The 19,356-nt window shown below is 40.4% G+C and overlaps 1 pseudogene; it reads right to left on the reverse strand.

The window, feature by feature from the left end:
- Positions 1-2,895: 2,895 nt before the first annotated feature.
- On the reverse strand, positions 2,896-4,769 carry LOC147356172 (charged multivesicular body protein 3 pseudogene; annotated as a pseudogene).
- Between the last annotated feature and the right edge of the window lie 14,587 nt (positions 4,770-19,356).

Below are 19,356 nucleotides of genomic sequence, written 5' to 3' on the forward strand. Positions count from 1 at the left end.
CAGCACGCCAGGCCTCCCTGTCCCTCGCCATCTCCCAGATTTGTGTAGTGTATGTCTATAACAAGGTTACAAAGAGTTTCTTAAATTGATGATTGATGTTTAATTTCTATCTTTTCATCTTGATTAGACCGACCAGAACATTGTTTTACTAGGAAAAAGAAATTGGAGATTTTGATCCAAAGCTCTTCTTAGTTGGACACTGGCCTTCCGCTTAGGGCTCAGCTGCCTCTCCAGGGAAAGGCCCTCTGCTCTGTCCTTCTGCTACACAGGGCACAAAACTCCTCTGCTTTGGGTCAGATTGGCCATCTACCATCTGACACTGCTCTTATGGGCCGAGCTGCTAAACCCTCCCACAACTGTTTAAATGTGTGTCACCTCAAATCTGTGGTCTGCAAATCTATCTTGCTGCAAGCATAGAAGTGCAGTCTATTTAACTTCTGGCATGAGATATTTTTTGCCTGTTTGTTTGTTTGTCAGGGGGACACCATAACATTGATTTTTATCCATGGACTATGCAAGTCCTTTCCCTCATCTTTGACCTTTGAACCCTAGCGATTCTAGTCCCAGTGCTTCGTTGGCTTGGCTTTTATTTTTTTTTTATTTTGATATTAAAAACTCAGTAAGCCTTCATACTTCATTAAAATAAAATATAATCACTGTCTCACAATTTATTTAGCTGATTTCATGTTTTTTGGAAATTTTTATTCTTTTTCTGATAGTCAGAAACATGTTTTCCCTCAAGAAATTACGAGGGACACAGGACTCTTTTAAATCCCTCCATTTCTCTGTTATTCTTATATACGGTCAAGTCCTCTCCCAATTCCCAAAGTTGCTATTCTTCCCCTTTACTCATTTTCTTATTTCTTTGCCACCATCAACCTTCCTCTTTCAGCAAATCAATTTATCTCTACTGAGAAAACCAAGGTTGCTGCTGCTGCTGCTGCTGCTAAGTCTCTTCAGTCGTGTCCAACTCTGTGCGACTCCATAGACGGCAGCCCTCCAGGCTCCTCTGTCCCTGGGACTCCAGGCAAGAATACTGGAGTGGGCTGCCATTTCCTTCTCCAATGCATGAAAGTGAAAAGTGAAAGTGAAGTCACTCAGTCATGTCCAACTCTTCGCGACCCCATGGACTGCAGCCTACCAGGCTCCTCCGTCCATGGGATTTTCCAGGCAAGAGTACTGTAGTGGAGTGCCACTGCCTTCTCTGAAACCAAGGTTAACAGGTGGGAATTCTTAGCCTTGAGTTTATAACTCATTCTGGAGTCTTCCCTGTCCCCTCCACGATTTGCTCCTTTTCCTCCAGTTTCCCAGGATTCACAGTCTGTCCTTCAGTATGCGCTCAACCTCTTCAACTGTTCTTCACCCAATCCCATCACCACTCTTCACTTACAGTATTTACCTCTGCTGGACTTCTCACCTCTCCCTCTCTGTTGACTTTTCATTCCTTTAAGTCTCCAGTCACACACGTAGAATTCTAGCAGTTCCTTCTCTGACTCTTTCCTCCTGACTGATTTGTAAGTATTGACACCCTCCTTCTATCCCAGGATTTTTATTTTTTAGTACTGATTTTATTTCACCATATATTGAGAGAGATTTTCCCCAGGTAATATCTTTTACTCCCTGAACTTCTCCTGGTCTCTATGCTATTGAGGTGAGTGTTGTAATGTCTATATCAAACCTCATTTCTAAATTGCATTTTGCCTGCTGAACCATCTCAACCTAGCGTTCCACAAGCATCTCCAAACAACCTGTACCAAATTGCTCCGATCAGATTCCCCTGACAAAGTCTGCTCTGTGTACCACGTTTTTTATCATCAGGAGTGGTATAAGAGTCCCCCAGTCACCCAGGCTGAACTGGGAGTCACGGATCCCCCGCACTCACCCACATATCCAGCCACAGCCTGCACTCTGTCTTTTCAAGTTCTCTGTGTCTCTTCCCCCCTCTATGCCCCCTGCTGCAGCTTGACCCTAATCATTTCTCTTTGGAACTCCTGGTGTGGTCGCTCTGCTCTAAGCAGTTTTCTATGAACTGTGCTCTTTCTGATCTCTAGCTGTCCCACATTCTTCCCACTGTTTCCTCTCCTTAAAACACCACCTACTCTGATATTGATCGCATCAAAAATTCCCGAATACAATCATCAACTGAGATCTTCCTTAACAACAACACAAAAAGTAGTTCTATTTAAACCTCTTTGTGCTTAAAACCCTCTAACAAACCTCCATTGCCCTTGAGATAAAGTTCAAACCTCTTAACTGGTATATCCATTCTCTTCTCTAGACCTTTCTCTCACCAAACTTATGTCCACACTTTTGTGTCTTCCTCACAGGAAACTTTTGGAGAAGGCAGTGGCAACCCACTCCAGTACTCCTGCCTGGAAAACCCCATGGATGGAGGAGCCTGGTGGGCTGCTATCCATAGGGTCTCACAGAGTCAGACATGGCTGAAGCAACTTAGCATGCATGCATGCATTGGAGAAGGAAATGGCAACCCACTCCAGTGTTCTTGACTGGAGAATCCCGGGGATGGAGGGGCCTGGTGGGCTGCCGTCTGTGGGGTCGCACAGGGTCAGACACGACTGAAGCGACTTGGCGGCAGCAGCAGCATACAGTGTTTTACATACAAAAAAGTAGAATCTTTAACATTCAGGCAATGAGTTCTATTCTCAAAAGTGCTTTGTGAGAAGACAGATTTCTTTTCTTGTCCTCTAAAAAGATACTTCTATTTGTATTCCTAAAAAATGATGCATTTATCACACCATTTCTCATAAGAAAAGTCCAGTTGAGATCACAAGATTTCTGCAGAGAGTGAAGTGATATTAGCAGAGCATCCTCTCCAGAATGCAATGCCTCATCAACAGAGGTGTAATGCAAGAGATACATAAAATGGCAGCTGCATCAGAGGAGTGTATGTACGCCCAGCAGGTGGGCCATGACAAAAGCCTGAGGTCCAACAGGGTGGTCCCTAGTTGCTAAGCACAACCAGCTGGGAGGCATGGCCTCCAGGGCCTCTTCCCATTCTTTATCTTCTGAGGTGGCCATTATTTCTGGAGATTCAGGCTCCATAACAGCATTGATCGCTTTACCGATTTTGCTTTGCTCAAGGCCCCTGCTGTAATTTCAAATAGAACTTTGTTAATTTCCATTTCTGCTGCTTCTTCCATCTCTCCTTGATCATCTATGCTTTCAAAGGTGTCCTCTAACATCCCTCCATATCCTCAGCCTTCATCAGCTCTTTGGACAATGCACGCATTTCTTCATCTATTTATTTTCTCTGTATCCTATAATCTGTTTGTTTGAACTAGATTTATGGAATCTTAACAAGAATCTGAATAGCCTTCATCACTTCTGTGCTCTTCTGCAAGAACCAGTCACTTGTAAGACTGCTAACGTGTTCGTCATCCCCATGAGTACAGAGTTCATGTGAGCCTGGGATGCATACAACTTGCTCACAGCCTTCCTTGACCTCCTCACCTCTATGGCCAGAATATACAGATAGCCTCCTGACCCTTCTTAGCAGCATCTTTCACAAACAGTCTTGGTTTTTCTGCTTCTCCTTGAATGTTTCAAGCTTGCCTGTTAGCAACTCTAATTTCCTTTCTTAGCCAACAAACTCAACATGCAAAAATTAGTTACATTTCTATATATTAACAACAAACTACCTGAAAAAGAAAGAAAACAATCCCACCTGTAACAGTATCAAAAAGGATAAAAATACTTAGGAATAAACTTAACCATAAGGTGAAAGATCTGTACACTGAAAACTATAAAACATTGATGTAAGGAATTGAAAACAAAAATTAATAAAAAGATAGTTCATGTTCTTGGACTGAAAGAGTTAGCACTGATAAAATGTTCATACAACTGAAAGCAACCTACAGATGGAATGCAATCTGTACCAAGATTTTAATGTCTTTTAAAAAAATAGAACTAAAAAACAGGAAAATTTTCAAAAATAGAGATAAAAAACCCTGAAATCTGTCTTTTGAAAAATAGGAAAAAAAAAAAAAAAAAAACCTTGAAATTTGGAACCACATGAGAGACTCTGAATAACCAAAGCAACCTTGAGAAAGAAGAACAAAAGCTGGATGCTTCACATTTACTGATTTCAAACTATTTGACAAGGTTATAGTAATCAAAATAGTATGGTATTGGCATAAAAACAGACACATAGACCAATGGAATGGAACTGAGAACCCCAAACTAAACCATTCATATGTGGTCAACCAGTATTTGTTACGGGAACCAAGAATATTCAGAGGATAAGATAGTCTCTTCAATAATGAAACCGGACCCCTATCTTACACCACTCACAAAAATTAACTTGAAATGGATTATGACTTGACCAGAAACTACAAAAGTCCTAGATGAAACCATGGGGGTAAGCTCCTTGATGTTGGTTTTGACAATACTGATTTTAGTTTGTGTGTTTGTTCAGATTTGATACTTAAAGCACAAGCAACAAAAGCAAAAATAAACAAGTAGGACTATATCAAACTAAAAAGCCTCTGCACAGCAAAAGAATAAGATGAAAAGGTAGACTACAGAATGGGAGAAATATTTGCAAACTATATATCTGATAAGGGGTTAATATCCAAAATATAGTAGAAGTTCATAAAACTTAACAGCAAAAAAAACCCAACCCCAAACCAAAGCAAAACCCCCAAATAACCCAATTAAATGTAGGCAAAGGACCTGAATATAGATTTTCCCAAAGAAGCCATACAAATGGCCAACTGGTACATGGAAAGGCACACGACATCACTAATCATCGGGGAAATGCAAATACAACCCACAATGAGATATCACCTCACACCTGTTAGAATGGCTATCATCAAAAATACAAGATATAAGGCTGGCAAGGATGTGGGGGAAAGGGAACCCTTGCACACTGTTGGTGGGAGTGCAAACTAGTGCAGTCACTATTGAAAAGAGTACAAAGTTTCCTCAAAAAATTAGAAATAAAACTGTCATATGATCCAGCAACTTCAATTTCAGGTATATATCCAAAGGAAATGAAATCACTATCTTGAATAGAAATCTGCATTCCATGTTCAAAGCAGTGTTATTCACAAAAGCCAAGGTATGGAAGCAACCCAAGTTGTTTGTAAATGGATGAATGAATAAAAAAAAGTGATACAGATAGATAGACAGATACAGAGACACACACACATACAGGAATATTATTCAGCCATAACAGAAAGGAAATCCTGACATTTGTGACAGCATGGATGTGAACCTTGAGGGTATTATGTTGAGTGAAATAAGTTAGACAAAGATAAATACTATTAATAGATGATCTCACTAATATGTGGAATCTAAAAAACAAACTCACAGAAACAGAGTAGTTTGGTGGTTGCCCAGGGGTTGAGGTGGGGGGCACTGGGACGGATGAAAGTGGTCACGGGTGCAAACTTCCAGTTTTGAAATGAATGATTTCTGGGGATCTAATGTACAGGAGGGTAACAATAGTTAACAGTATTGTTATATACATGAAAGTTGCAAAGAATACATCTTTAAAGTTCCACACACACACACACGTGCATAAAAGGTAACTGTGAGGTGATGGATGTATTAACCAACTTTATTATTAGAATCATTCTGAAATATACACAAATATCAAACCATCATATGTACACCTTAAACTTATACAATACATCAGTTATATCATGATAAAAGTGGGAAAATTCAAGCAAATATGAACAAGGATAAAAGAAAAGAGAAAGAATAATAAGGCAAGAAAGCACGAGATATATCCCACGAAAGTCTGCACCTTTTCCAGGACAAGGAGAAAGAAACCAGAAAACTGTCCCTTCCTCTCCTCCACCTCAACACAAATAAAATAACTTACCTCCTCTAGGAGACCAGACAATTGCTGCCTCCAGCAGGAACTGTATTCCCCACTGATCTCTGAGACTGTGCATTTTTGTAACTATTCTGAACAAATCACTGAATTAATTTCCTTTTTATTTCCTTACAAGAAAACTAAACTACTGATATACCAAAATGTTCTCCCTCACTGGAAAATTCCCCTGATTCTAATATTTGGGTTTATATGACTCCATTTGGAGTTAGTTTTAGGAGACATTTTTTTTTTAAAAGGAAACATTTAGTACTACAGTTGGTCTAAGTGTTCTATTCTGTATAGGCCAATATAAGCTTTTTTCCCCCCTCATTCTTTGCTTTCTTCCTCTCATTTTTATTCACCCTCTGCTTTCAAAGTGCTACTTTTCATACCAAACATTTCATCCTCAAAAATGTTACAGACTTTTCAAGATGAATGTTGGTTCCCCAAATACAAACTCTGGGACTCAGATGCATCATTGGGGGTTAACTTCTCAGTACCATACATAAAGACAACGTTTTACAAACAGTCTCTGATTTTACAGACTTATCTGAGCACGTTTTACAGGAGACTGGGCAGGTAGATATTCAAGGCGCCTTATCCTCAGTACCCCTGCCCGTATTGTAGTCTGCAGGGGCTGCCATAACAAAATACCATGCATTGTGTGGCTTAAAAAACAGGACTTTATATTCTCAGAGGTTTGGAGGCTGGGCAGTCCAAGGTCAAGGCGCTGGTTTCTGCTGAGCTCTCTCCGGGCTAGTAGATGTCTGCCTTCATGCTATGTTCTCACACGGAGAAGAAAGAAAGAGCATGAGCCCTCTCATACGGTCTTATTAGGACACTAATCCCCTTGGATGGATCAGGGCTCCATCCACCCTTATGATTTTACTTCATTTTAAGTACTTTCTTATTCCAAATATAGTCACACTGTGGGATTAGGGTTTCAACATAAGACTTTGGGGAGACAGGATTCTGTCTCTAGGACCCTTCCCCAATACTATAAAGTGAAAACAGAAACTCACAACAAATATCCATGTTTAACTTCATTACCCATTGGCAGAAATTAATTATGAAAAAGAATTAGCAAGTTGTATCATCTACCACTACTCCTTCTGCTGCTCAGTAGGTTGAAAATAACTTTCCTTGTGCTTCAAAGCACTTTAGGAGAGCTCTTTTTCTTTAACATGAAGGTTAAAATGGCTTGGTAACTGGACTTAAGGCAATAATCACTTTGTAGTACATATAGATGTTAAATTTTAATGCTGAAAACCTGAAACACATAATAAAAAAGTTTTTTTTAATGAAAAAAAAAAAAGATTTCATATAATTCCATAACAGCCCTTTTACCCCTCCTCTTATGTTACCCCTCCTTCTTCCTTCTCCCTTCTGGTAACCGCTAGTTTGTTCTCTATTATCTGTGAGTCTACTTCTTTTTTTGTTTTATTCACTAGTTTGGTTATTAGATTCCACATATAAATGATGTCATACAGTGTTTGTCTTTCTCTGTCTGACTCAGTAGCTTCTTATTTAAAAAATATTGGGGACTCTTGGCCAGAGAATCATGTTGAAACATGTTTTGACAGAGCCTTTATAAGCAATTACCCTTCCCCCCTGCTGAAGCAAGCATTCCTCACATCTGCTGAGCTCTGCAGATTCACAGCGCACTTCAATACCAGTTATTTAATCTTCACAACCACCAAGCAAGACATATCAATAATCATGATAGTATTAATAACAAAAACTTTTATTGAGGGCTGACTTGGTGTCTGTTACTACACCAAATGCTTTGTGTGAATTAGGTCAATTGTCATGACAATTACTCTGATTATTCCTGTTGAAAGATGAGGAAACCAAAACTCAGAAAAAGTAAGTAAATTGTCCCCATTTTACAGACCCAGAACCAAGCTTTCTAAGACCCTTTCCAAGGCACCATGCTGTTTCTCAGCATCTCCAAGTCACCCTTGGGGGCTGAGACCATTTTGGTGCCCTTTAGGGGGCTCACCATCCCAGCCTGGAAGAGATCAGTCACAGTGGTCTATCAGCTGTGCCTGTAAGCCATGGTTTGTACACTCACACAAAGATATCTCAAAAGTGAAGGCAAAGGGCATGATCCCAGTTGGAAACGACTAATGGGGATCCTTTGCCTCTGAGGCAAGAGCTCCAATCTACAACGAGAAGCGCCAGTTCCACTGGCACGCTGTCTACATAATGCGAACCATGGCATTTGGCAATGGCTCTTAAATTTGGCACACACCACACTCCTCCTGGACCCACGAGATAACATAACCAAATGTTTTCTGAGGCTGTAAGAAATGCATGCTTTGCAGGTAGGAAGAAAGGCAAACATCATCCCTACAGGGGGCTCGCCTCATCCGATCCCAAGGGCAAAATGGCTCAGTCCCCGCCGATCCTCCAAAAGGTTAAATGTGAGCAAGGACCCAGATAAATGGTCACAATGCAAACAAAGTCATGTAAATAAATGCATCTCTGATCGACGCGGGCTGGTGATGCCAAATATACCATCTGCACCATTTCTCATGATGAGTTTTTTTTTTTTTCCCCTGCAAGTCCCAAGCAGTGAGAAGATGACCATGTTTATGCAGACCAAGGTACGCTTCATTTGACACTCTTGGAAATTTAAAAAAATTTTCAGATCCACAGAGAATCAATAGCATTTATATTTTTATAGGTAAGCTTGAAGTTAGAAGAAAGAAATCTCAGTAGAAAATATAGGGCAAATGTCTGGGGCCTAAAAAGGTACTTGTCACATACTGTGATTTTCAGAGGATCCTAGTTACATCTGCAATCTAAGACTCTTCAACTTGCCCATTCATTTATTCACTTAACAAAAGTATTGTTGTTGTTTAGTCGCTAAGTCATGTCTGACTCTTTTGCACTTCATTGACTATAGCCTGCCGGGTTCCTCTATCCATGGGATTTATCTGTTGACTCAAATGATAAAGAATCTGCCTGCAATGTGGGACACTCGAGTTCGATCCCTGGGTCTGGAAAATCCCTTGGAGAAAGGAATGGCAACCCACTCTAGTATTCTTATCTGGAGAATTTCATGGACAGAGGAGCTTGGCGGGCTGCAGTCCATAGGGTTGCAAAGGGTCTGACATGACTGAGCGACTTTCACTTTCATTGTTTTGTTTAATCTCTATATCATGTTGCCATGCCCTCCTCCAGGAATATTCCTGGCCCAGGGGTCAAACTTGCATCTCCTGCGTCTCTACACTGGCAGGCAGATTCTTCACCACTGAGCCACCCGGGAAGTCCCAACAACTTTGGAGTTAATATTCTAACTCTTGCATAACACAGAATTCTGTGGCTGCTGCTGCTAAGTCGCTTCAGTTGTGTCCGGCTCTGTGCGACTCCATAGACGACAGCCCACCAGGCTCCCCCATTCCTGGGATTCTCCAGGCAAGAACACTGGAGTGGGTTGCCATTGCCTTCTCCACAATTCTGTGAGAGAAATAACAAAAAACACCTGTAGATGGAGTGATAGTTGTTATAGTAGAGGAGCCACAGCTAGAGGAGTGATGATCCCCACTCTTCTTGAGGGGGACAGGGTGGAGGATGTGGAAGGAGGAGAGAGCACCAGGGAATTCAGGAGAAGCCGCAGATAGGAAGGGGCATTTGAGTTGGGCACTGAAGGATGAGTAGGAGCTCTCCATGCAGGCAAAGGGCAAAGGAGGGGATGTTCTTGGAGCAAGGACACAGGGAGAGGAAAAGCACTTCTGTTCAAGGAGTGATGTCTAGGCTACTCTGACTTGAGACCAAGGTGTCTGAAAACAGTGAAAGAAGAGAAGATATAGCCTGGGGGCTGGTCTGGGGTCAGAGAGTGAAGGCAGAGTTGGTAATATTAAAGGCTTGGGATTTCTTTTAATAGGCCAGGGGAAATCATTTGTTTACACTTTACAGCAAGGCACTAACCTAATCTTATTTGAGTTTTAGAAAGGTTATACTGGGCTAAATGGAGTGGGCCTTGAGGCTGTCAAAATGTTCCTAATTTGTCCCCAAAACAGGGGTGGTGGAATCTTTCCCCAGGAGGTTAAACAAATTTCCCAAATGCCAGGATGCTGGGGAACTGCACCCAGGGAGCAGGCCCCCACCTCTCTCCCGCAGTAGAGGGCAGGGTAGCCACTTGGGTCCAGGGCCCAGCTCTGTTGCCTACCTCCCCAGCAGCCACAGGTGGAGAAAAACGTTACAAAGCAAGGAAAACAAGGAAACCAACTCGCAAAAGCCTTTTCAGTACTCCGAGAAAGAGACTTTTCGAACACAAGACTCTTTCCTATGAGAAGGACAGAGGCTGTGGTCCCTGTTCTGTCTCCATTCAAACCAAGACCCAACCACCTCCACAAATGCAGTCAGTCTGCAAATAAAAATGCTTTTGCTACCAACGCTTCTGTCAGGCACAGGCTTCAGTGTTTTTCAAGCTTTATGTTTTTAATACCCTCATTAATATAACATGCCCTTTGCTGTTGGTATGATGCAAGCACTTCACTGGTATCTTTTTTTTTTTTTTTTCTTTGCTGTGCCACACAGCATGTGGGATCTAGTTCCCTGAGCAGGAATTGAACCCAGGACCCTGGCAGGGGAAGTGCAGAGTCTTACCCACTGAACCACCAGGGAAGTCTTCAGTGGCTGCTGCTGCTAAGTCGCTTCAGTTGTGTCCAACTCTGTGCGACCCCATAGATGGAAGCCCACCAGGCTCCTCTGTCCATGAGATTTTCCAGGCAAGAGTACTGGAGTGGGGTGCCATTGCCTTTTCCAAGTCTTCAGCGGAGTCTTAAAGAAATGCTCTTGTTCTCTTGAATATCTGCCCTGCCTGTGTCAGCCCCTGACTCAGAAGCGGATGGCCCTGACACCCATTTCCCCCCAACACGTGGAACCTTTAGCTCCTTCAGTATGGCAGCTGCCCCCACTTTTCTGAGGGTCTCCATCGCTCTCTGTACACCCCCCTCACCCTCATCTCAGGGCAGTCATGGGACTCAAAGAAGCTGCCAAAGCAGAGAAACCTCTGCTAGGAAGGAGGACCAGGTGAGCAAAGTTCTGAGCAGAAACCCATGCAACCACGGCAGGCAAGCAGGCAGGCACTTAACTGGGGCTTTTAAAGAGAGTCTTGCGATGAGCATTCATTGACCATTTGCTGCACCTGCTACAAAATCCTAATATGGCCCAGCAGCAGTAAGAATTTGCACGGAGGTGCCCACTGCTTTATCATGGAAACCAACAGATTTTCCTAAAATCCTGCAAAGGGAAGGAAAGATCCTTCCAGGTCACATTTAGCACCATGGTCAGTAGTGTGGAACGTGGTCTCAGCAGAGGAAAAGCAGTGGGTCCTGGGCCGGTAAGCCTCTGGTCTAACAAGAAAGAAAACCCACAGAGCATGTGCTAACTTGACTTCACTTCTGGTCATAAAGCACCCAATCACTTTACTAGTGAAACAGTAAAGTAAAACAGCAATTTTTTTCTATTCTGCTCTCAAAATCATCTTTCTTCCCTGTTACTAAAATTGATTTCATTCCCATTTAGCTATAAGCCAAACAGAGCCCTGCATCCACCATCTCCCAGTTCATTTTCCATCGTGTCCTTTTATTTTAGCTTTAGAACCTGAATCCTTGTTTACACGTAAATAACTCAGGGTTACTTATGCTGATTTAAAAACAAAAAGAGACCACTAATCATCGATTGTTTGATATATACCATTTACAGCAAAAGATCCTATTCCCACTGATCATTTTTTGTTATTAAAATGTAGTTTTTAGCTCTTTTTCTCTCAGGGACTGGGTTTAGATAATTGAGCTCTGAAGAAAGATTGAAAACTCTTTCCATATAAATGGAGGGGAAAAGTCTGAGATGTTAAGTACTAACTCGTAGTTCACTATCGCCCTTATCTTTAATAATGGAAACACAGTTTAGCACACCATGCAAAAGAGCATCCTTGTATTTTTAAATTGCAAGTGTCCAGTTATGTACAAGGGTCAAGACAAAATTGATCTGAAGGAGCTCAATTTTAAAATCATTTTAAAAATCAGGACAAAGGATGCCGCATTATTAAACTAAAATGTTAAAAAATGAAAAGTATTATGCATGCCGCATGGCGGAAGATCAGATTTTTATTAATGCAAGTTTTAAATGCTGATTAATCCTCTCGAGAGTCAGTTTCCCAAAGCATTGGACTGTATTCAAGTCTTTTTCAAAACGGCACATCACTTCCATTATTCTGAATATTAATTGAACAACATTATAACTAAGGATACAAAGCAAGATTTAAAGCATGATTACAGCTGTCAGTGCTTACATCTAAATAAGTCATTGGAAATTCAAGCTTAGAAGAAAAAATATGGTGTAAATCGGTCTTAGAATGGTGAAGCTCTCTCAGCCTTTTTCAAAAAATGAATTTGCTGCTTTAGGACTTGAGAAAGCTTCAGCTGTGACTTGGTCTTACTATATTTATCTGGGCAACTCTCAATCAGAAATCAGAGCTCTGTTTTTTTCTTGAGATTTGGGACAATGTCAAGGAGATTTTCTTTTGAGGGAGAAGGAAAGGGAGAGCCAAAGAATATTAATAGTTGATAGAATTTCCCATTTCCTCATTTTATATTTCTATTTCAGCCTCGTGTCTATACTCAAAAATCAAACAATTAAGCAAATTTAATCAAATGAGCTATTATGGTTCCAAAACAATTCATTAAACCGAGAGTCAAGCAACTGAAAGTAACTAATGACTTATTTTCACAACAACCTATTGTCTAAATTCAACTTCTTTTACTTCCTAAACCCAGTTTGGGGGTAGGTGAAAATCCCCACTTCCCTACCAAAAGCAGAGTAAAATGCTGACTTCTATTACCACCTTGGGGGAATTTTAGTTTTGTTTCTTTAAATGGTTGCTCTGTATCTGAGTGATAGCTCTTTGTTTGAAAGGATGCAAAAGCTACTCTCACATCTAATTCTAGTGAGATAAATGGCATTATGAAGGGAATATTAAAAATTTACAGCCCCCTTTACTAAGTTTATTTGTCAGCCAAACATGCTGAATATTGCATAGCACACACACACACACAAAAGCATGCCACCCCGACGATGAAAAAGATATGAGGAAATAATGATGCAGTGATAACAAGTCTGATGGAGTTTGCATATCTCCATTGCTGTTGGCATGTCGTTTAATTGTATTGCGCCAAACCGGCAGAATCGCACAATATGTTAGTGTAAAGGGTCCACAGTTTAAGCGGAAAATCTAGAAGTGTTAACTATACACTGTCTAATTATACAACCTTACTGTCCCAGAATGTGATTTCAGAAACCATTTCTGACATATGGGAAAAGGATAGAACAGCTGGTCATTAAGGTTTTCTCAAGACTATTTAGCAACACACTTGAATGTAATTAAAGTGAGACACTAAATACTGCACTTGTGGTACAATGTATTTTTAATTTTTATGGCATGTGGTAAAAGTAAATAGATGCAAAGCATTCAAGTTTCTCCAGTAGGCATCCAACTTGTCAAAGATGCAGTGTCTGTTTGGCTGATTGTAAGCCGGATCCTGGTGCTAAGTCATAGACATCCATTTGGGATGTTTAAGGTTGTCTTAAAGGGACTGAATTTGGCAATACTCTGAGGGATGTTTAATTGGAACTCCCAGACAAAGCATGAGATGAACTCATTCATTTATTTATTCATTCATTCATCAAACACAACCTGGAATAATTTTAGATGATAAAGACATTGGCCCTGCCCTCGAGTTACTCACAGCTTATTATGCTTAAAATACAGAGTGAAGGAAGATGATTAAAGGGTACCATAGGAGCAAAAAGGGGTATCAGGTCCAAACCTGTGATGTCCAGCAAAACCCCCTGAATAGGAGTCAATTTAAGCTGGAAGAAAACAAGTGAGCAAGGGGTAAGGACAGTCCAAGCAGAGGGAGCAGATTATGCAAAGGTTTGGAGGTGAGGGTTTTGTAATAAAAATATGATCTTTATACTTACTGAACATTTACAACATCCTGGCACTAGGCTAAGCCCTTGATACATATTATCTCATTTAATTCTCCCAGGAATTCTATGTGTTAAGTACTATGGTCTACCCTTTACAGATGAGGAAACTAACAGGATTCAAACCCAGGTTTGTCTGCATCTCAAAGCAAACTTTTTTCAAATTGCCTCCTCCCAACTGATAGGAAGAGTCAAGTCTATTTAGTTTTTAAAGAACTTAGTGTATAGACTCTTCAGTCCCTGTTAAAACCCTGTGATTAAGAGAAAGACAAGCTACAGAGTAGGAAAAATATCTGCAAATCGCATATCTAATAAAGGATTTATATCTAGATATATAAAGAACTCCCAAAACTCAATAGTAAGAAAATAAATCACCCAGTTAAGTAGCTGAGCAAAAGATCTAACAGATGGTTCTCCAAAGAAAAAAATGTAATGCTAAATAAGCATATGAAAAAATGCTTATCATCATTAGCCATTAGGGAAATGAGCATTAAAACCACAAAGAAATATCATTATGTTCCTATTAGAATGGCTAAAATAACAATTAAAAAATCATGACAATACCAAGCGCTATCAAGGGTGTGGAGCAACTGGAACTCCTATACATTGCTGATGGGAGTGCAAGATTGTACATCCACTCTGGAAAATGTTGGTAGTTTCTTATAAAGTTAAACATATGCTTACCATATGATCCAAAAAACCCACTCCTAGAGAAATGAAAACCTATGTGAATATTTGGAGCACAGTTATTCATAATCTCTGAAAACTAGAAACAATACAAATATCCTTCAGCAAACGAATTGGCAAATTGTCTTACTTTCACACAGTGGAATACTGATCAGCCATGAAAAGGAATGAACTAATATACACAACCAACTAGAATAAATATATGCAATGTTGGTAAATGGAACTCTAGTCATTAGGGAAAATATAACATTCCAGGTACCACACTAGACTTGCCAAGATTTCTTCTTTGGTCATCTAATCTTCCAACAGATCTATGAGATAAACTTTAATATCCCCTTTTCACAAGCAAGGAATCTGAGGTTCAAAGCAGTTAAGAAGCTTCCCCATGTATGTGAGTGCAAGTGCACTCACAGACACACACACACGGACATACACCTATACACAAAGCTGAGGAGTCATAAGGCCAATGTAGAAGCCCATAGTTTTTCCATCATGGTTGGTTAGTGCCTACTTTGATTTATATTGCTACCTAACTTTACAGAAGATGTAGTAATTCTGAGAAAACAGGACATAGCATGAGGAATTATGAATCGTGATTAAGAAGCCAGATCTGAGACACTCCAGGGGTGAGCTCTGTTTGTGGGATTACTTTGGCCTTCTCTCTTCTCTTCTCTTTCTATCAAAGGGTGTTTTATTGTTCATTAGAATCTTCAACAGACAGTGGCTGAGGAAAAAAAGAAGATATGAAACTCAAACCGACTCACTTTACTCCTTACATTTTTGTTGTTTAGTTGCTGAGTCATATCTGACTCTTTCATGACTCCGTGGACTGTAGCCCACCAAGCTCCTCTGTCCATGGGATTTCCCAGGCAAGAATTCTAGGGGATTGCTGAAGTGGATTGCCATTTCCTTCTCCAGGGGATCTTCCCGACCCAGGGATCAAAGCCATGTCTCCTTGCATTGGCAGGAAAATTCTTTACCACTGAGCCACCAGGGAAGCCCCCACACAGATGTCTAGAAATGTTGAAACTTTGGCTAATAAGAAACTGAAAATTGGCTGTAAATAATCATCATCTTTACAACTGCTGTCTTCTTCTTAGTATAAATGACCAAGCAATGCTGCAGCTGTGAGCTCTGATCCTGTAGTTTCAACCTCTTCACCACCACTGTGAAACTATATCTTTCATTTTCCTTAATGCTTCTTAAGGGGCAGTCCTTCAACCGTGAAGATTACTTTGCTGCAAAAGGACATGATTTGGAGTTGTTTTCCACCATAGGAAGAGTAGAATTAGAGGCTCATCCACATTCCCTTATTCTCTCCCAGTCTCTATTGTCATCATAGTAGCTGGACACAGTGAACGAACATAGACTTTTGGCCAGAGAACAAAAGAAAGCTAACTGACCCACGTGGGCATTGAACCCTCGACCTCATTAGCATTGTTTTCTCACCACCTCTGCTAACAGAAAGCCCAATTATGAACACTGAACCAAAGAGGGAAGTCACCTCTTCACCTGGAGCCAAGAAAAGCCTACGACGGCTGGTTGTTAAGAAGGGAGTGCTTCTCCAGGCAAATAACCACAGCATGGACATCCATAAGCAATTTCTAAGCTTCTTCCAATCTTGCATGGCTCAATCTAACAAGAATTGCTGTCAGTGTGGTTTCCAGTCTGAGAGGTGACAAAAGTTTTAGGACCAACACCTTAACGACGGACATGCTGGAGTATACAGGGTGCACCTTCTTACAAAGATTCTCAAGTCTAAACCAACTTAAATCATCTGTAATTGTAATCCCCCATTTTTATTCCTCACTTTGAAACCCTTCCCCACTGTTAATCTTCACATTTGAAGCCCTGCCTATAAACAGAACACTTCTTTTGAGTGTCCACTGAGGGATCTATGGCAGAGATATTTACACAGTTGATTTTTCAGTTGAAATGAGTCTTGTTACTCTATGGCATCATAGAGGTTCTTCAAAGTGGTTCTTAAACTGTTAATTACAACTTCCTTGTTCTGAAAGGTAGTGAATTTGTAAGATTTGTGTCTCTGTATATGAGTTTATGTGCACATATAATTATTTAGGAATTTTTTAGAATTTAAGTTGAGTTATATCTAATTAGTTGTATTTCATTTTTTGAAAACTAAAGTTACTCCTATAATCTCCTGGAATGCAATGACTGAGTAGGTCAGTCAAGGCATGATGATAATAAAATCAAAGAAGATGGCTCAATTCCCTGACCAGTTATAGGGCTTTTTTTATAGTAATGGGCCACAACTCCAGGCAGAGACAATCAGCTCATACATGGTGTGATTTTCATAATAAGAACAAGGAGAAAGGGCATGATAATTCATTGTAGAAACACATCTTCTTTACTGGAAAAAAAAAAGAGCCAATTCTGATGGTAGTTGGTTTAGCTTTATATTGTTCTCATATACAAGGGTGGCACTACTTAATGAATTAGAAGATGTATGTCCAGAAACTAGAGTTGACCCACTCAAAGATGAATTATAGTTCTAGACTCTAAATTGTGGTTATATTTCAGAATGTATTTTACTTTATAGAAGACTTTTTGATCCTATGGATTTGACTGCTAGCTCTTCCTACTATTCTATTCTTCCTAGTACCAGACAACAACTCATTTCCTACCAAGCTCATGCAATGACATAAAGTGTATCTCAAAGATATTGTGAGCTTAGTTCCAGACCACCACAATAAAGCAAATATTGCAATAAAATAAGTCACACCAATTTTTAAATTTCCCAGTGCATATAAAAATTATACTTACATATACTGTGGTCTATGAAGCATGCAATAGCATTTTGTCTAAAAAGCAATGTACATACCTTAATTTAAAATACCTAATTGCTAACTGTCATCTGAGCCTGTAGCAAATCAATCTTTTTGCTGGTGGAGGGTCTTGCCTCCATGTTGATGGCTGCTGACTGATCAGGATGGTGGTTGATGAAGTTTGGGGTGGTTGGCCAAAAAATCTGTTTGGATTTTTCTATAGCATTTGCAGAGTATGTCTCCATCAGACATCCATTGTTTTTTCTGAGCAATGGGTCTCAAGAGTGGGCTTAAACTTTCCATTAAACCATGCTGTAAACAGATGTGCCGTCATCTAGACTTTGTTGTTCCACTTATAGAGCATAGGCAGAGTAGATTAGCATAATTCTTAAGGGCCCCAGAATTTCAGAATGGGAAATGAACAATGACTTCAAGTCACCAGCTACAATAGCCCCAGACAAGAGTATCAGTTGGGCTTTTTGAAGCCAAGCATTGACTTCTCCTCTGTAACTACAGAAGTCCTAGGTGGAGTCTTCTTCCAAAAGAAGACATAGAAAAATTGGTAGCCATCAATTGCTTAATGATCTTTGTTAGCTCTTCTGGATAACTCATTGGGCCTTCTATATCAGCACTTGCTGCTTCACTTAGCACTTTCTGGAAATGGCAGCTTTCCTGAAACCATGAACCAACTTCTCCTAACTTCAAATTTTCCTTCTGCAGCTCCCTCACCTCTCTCAACTTTGTAGAACTGAAGAGAATTAGAGCCTTGCTCTGGATTAAGCTTTATAAGCAAATGTTGTGGCTGACTGGACCTTCTATCAACACCACTAAAACTTCCTCCATATAATAAGGCTGTTTTGCTTTCTTATCATTGGTGTGTTCACTGAAGTAGCATTTTAAATTTCCTTTAAGAACTTTTCCTTTGCACACCCAACTTGGCTGATTGGCAAAACAGGACTTGCTTTCAGTTTATCCTGGCTTTGGACATGCCTTCCTCACTAAGTTTAATCTTATTTTTAGATTTTTATTTAAGATAAGAGACATATGACCCTTTCTTTTGTTTGAACACTTAGAGGCCATTGTAGGGTTATTAACTGGCTTCATTTCAATACTGCTGAGTCTTAGGGAATAGAAAGGCCTGAGGAGAGGGAGAGAGATGGGATGGCTGGTTGGTGGACCAGTCAGAACATATATAACAATTAGCAGTTAAGTTAGTTGTCTTATACGGAAGTGATTAATGGTGTTCCCAACAATTACTGTAGTAACATCATGGATCACTGATCACAGTCACCATAACAAATCTCATAACATGAAAAAGTTTGAAATACTGGGATAATTGCATAAATGTTACATAGAAATAAGAAGTGAGCAAATGCTATTGGAAAAACGGTGCCAATAGACTTGCTTGATGCAGGGTTGCCACAAATTTATGTACGTGTGTGTGCATGCTCAGTTGTATCTGACTCTTTGCGACCCCATGGACTGTATAGCCCACCAGGCTCCTCTGTCCATGGGATTTTCCAGGCAAGATTACTGGGTGGGTTGCCATTTCCTACTCCAGGGATTGAACCCACCTCTCTTGCATCTCCTACATTGGCAGGCAGGTTTTTTACCACCTGCAACTACCAAATCTTACACAAATTTCCATTTGCAAAAAACACAGTCTGCAAAGTGCAATAATATAAAGCACAATAAAATGAGGTGTACCTATGTAGCCATAGAAAACCCAGTTTGAGTCAATTCTGACTCTGTCTGACAAGCTTTGCTAGTGTCCCAACATCTCATTCTCCTCTCCTTCCAGGTATAAAGAAGATGACATAGCCTTACTCTCTGAAGTTAGGTGTGTCCACATGAGTAATTTGGACCAATGAAATATGAGCACAAGAGTCCAAAATACTGAACTGCTTGTACTCAAGGCAGCAAACGCAGAGGCAAACCGGAACCTCCTGGTGAGACACCAGCACCAGAATCGATAGCATCTTGTCAGCCTGTGATCCTGAGTGATGTCTCTGTGGAGCAGACCTACTCCTGACCCTATAC

The sequence above is a fragment of the Bos grunniens genome, chromosome 16, assembly GCF_055505025.1.
Source record: "Bos grunniens cultivar Pamir isolate PY7600 chromosome 16, Bosgru_T2T1.0, whole genome shotgun sequence".
NCBI lineage: Eukaryota > Metazoa > Chordata > Mammalia > Artiodactyla > Bovidae > Bos > Bos grunniens.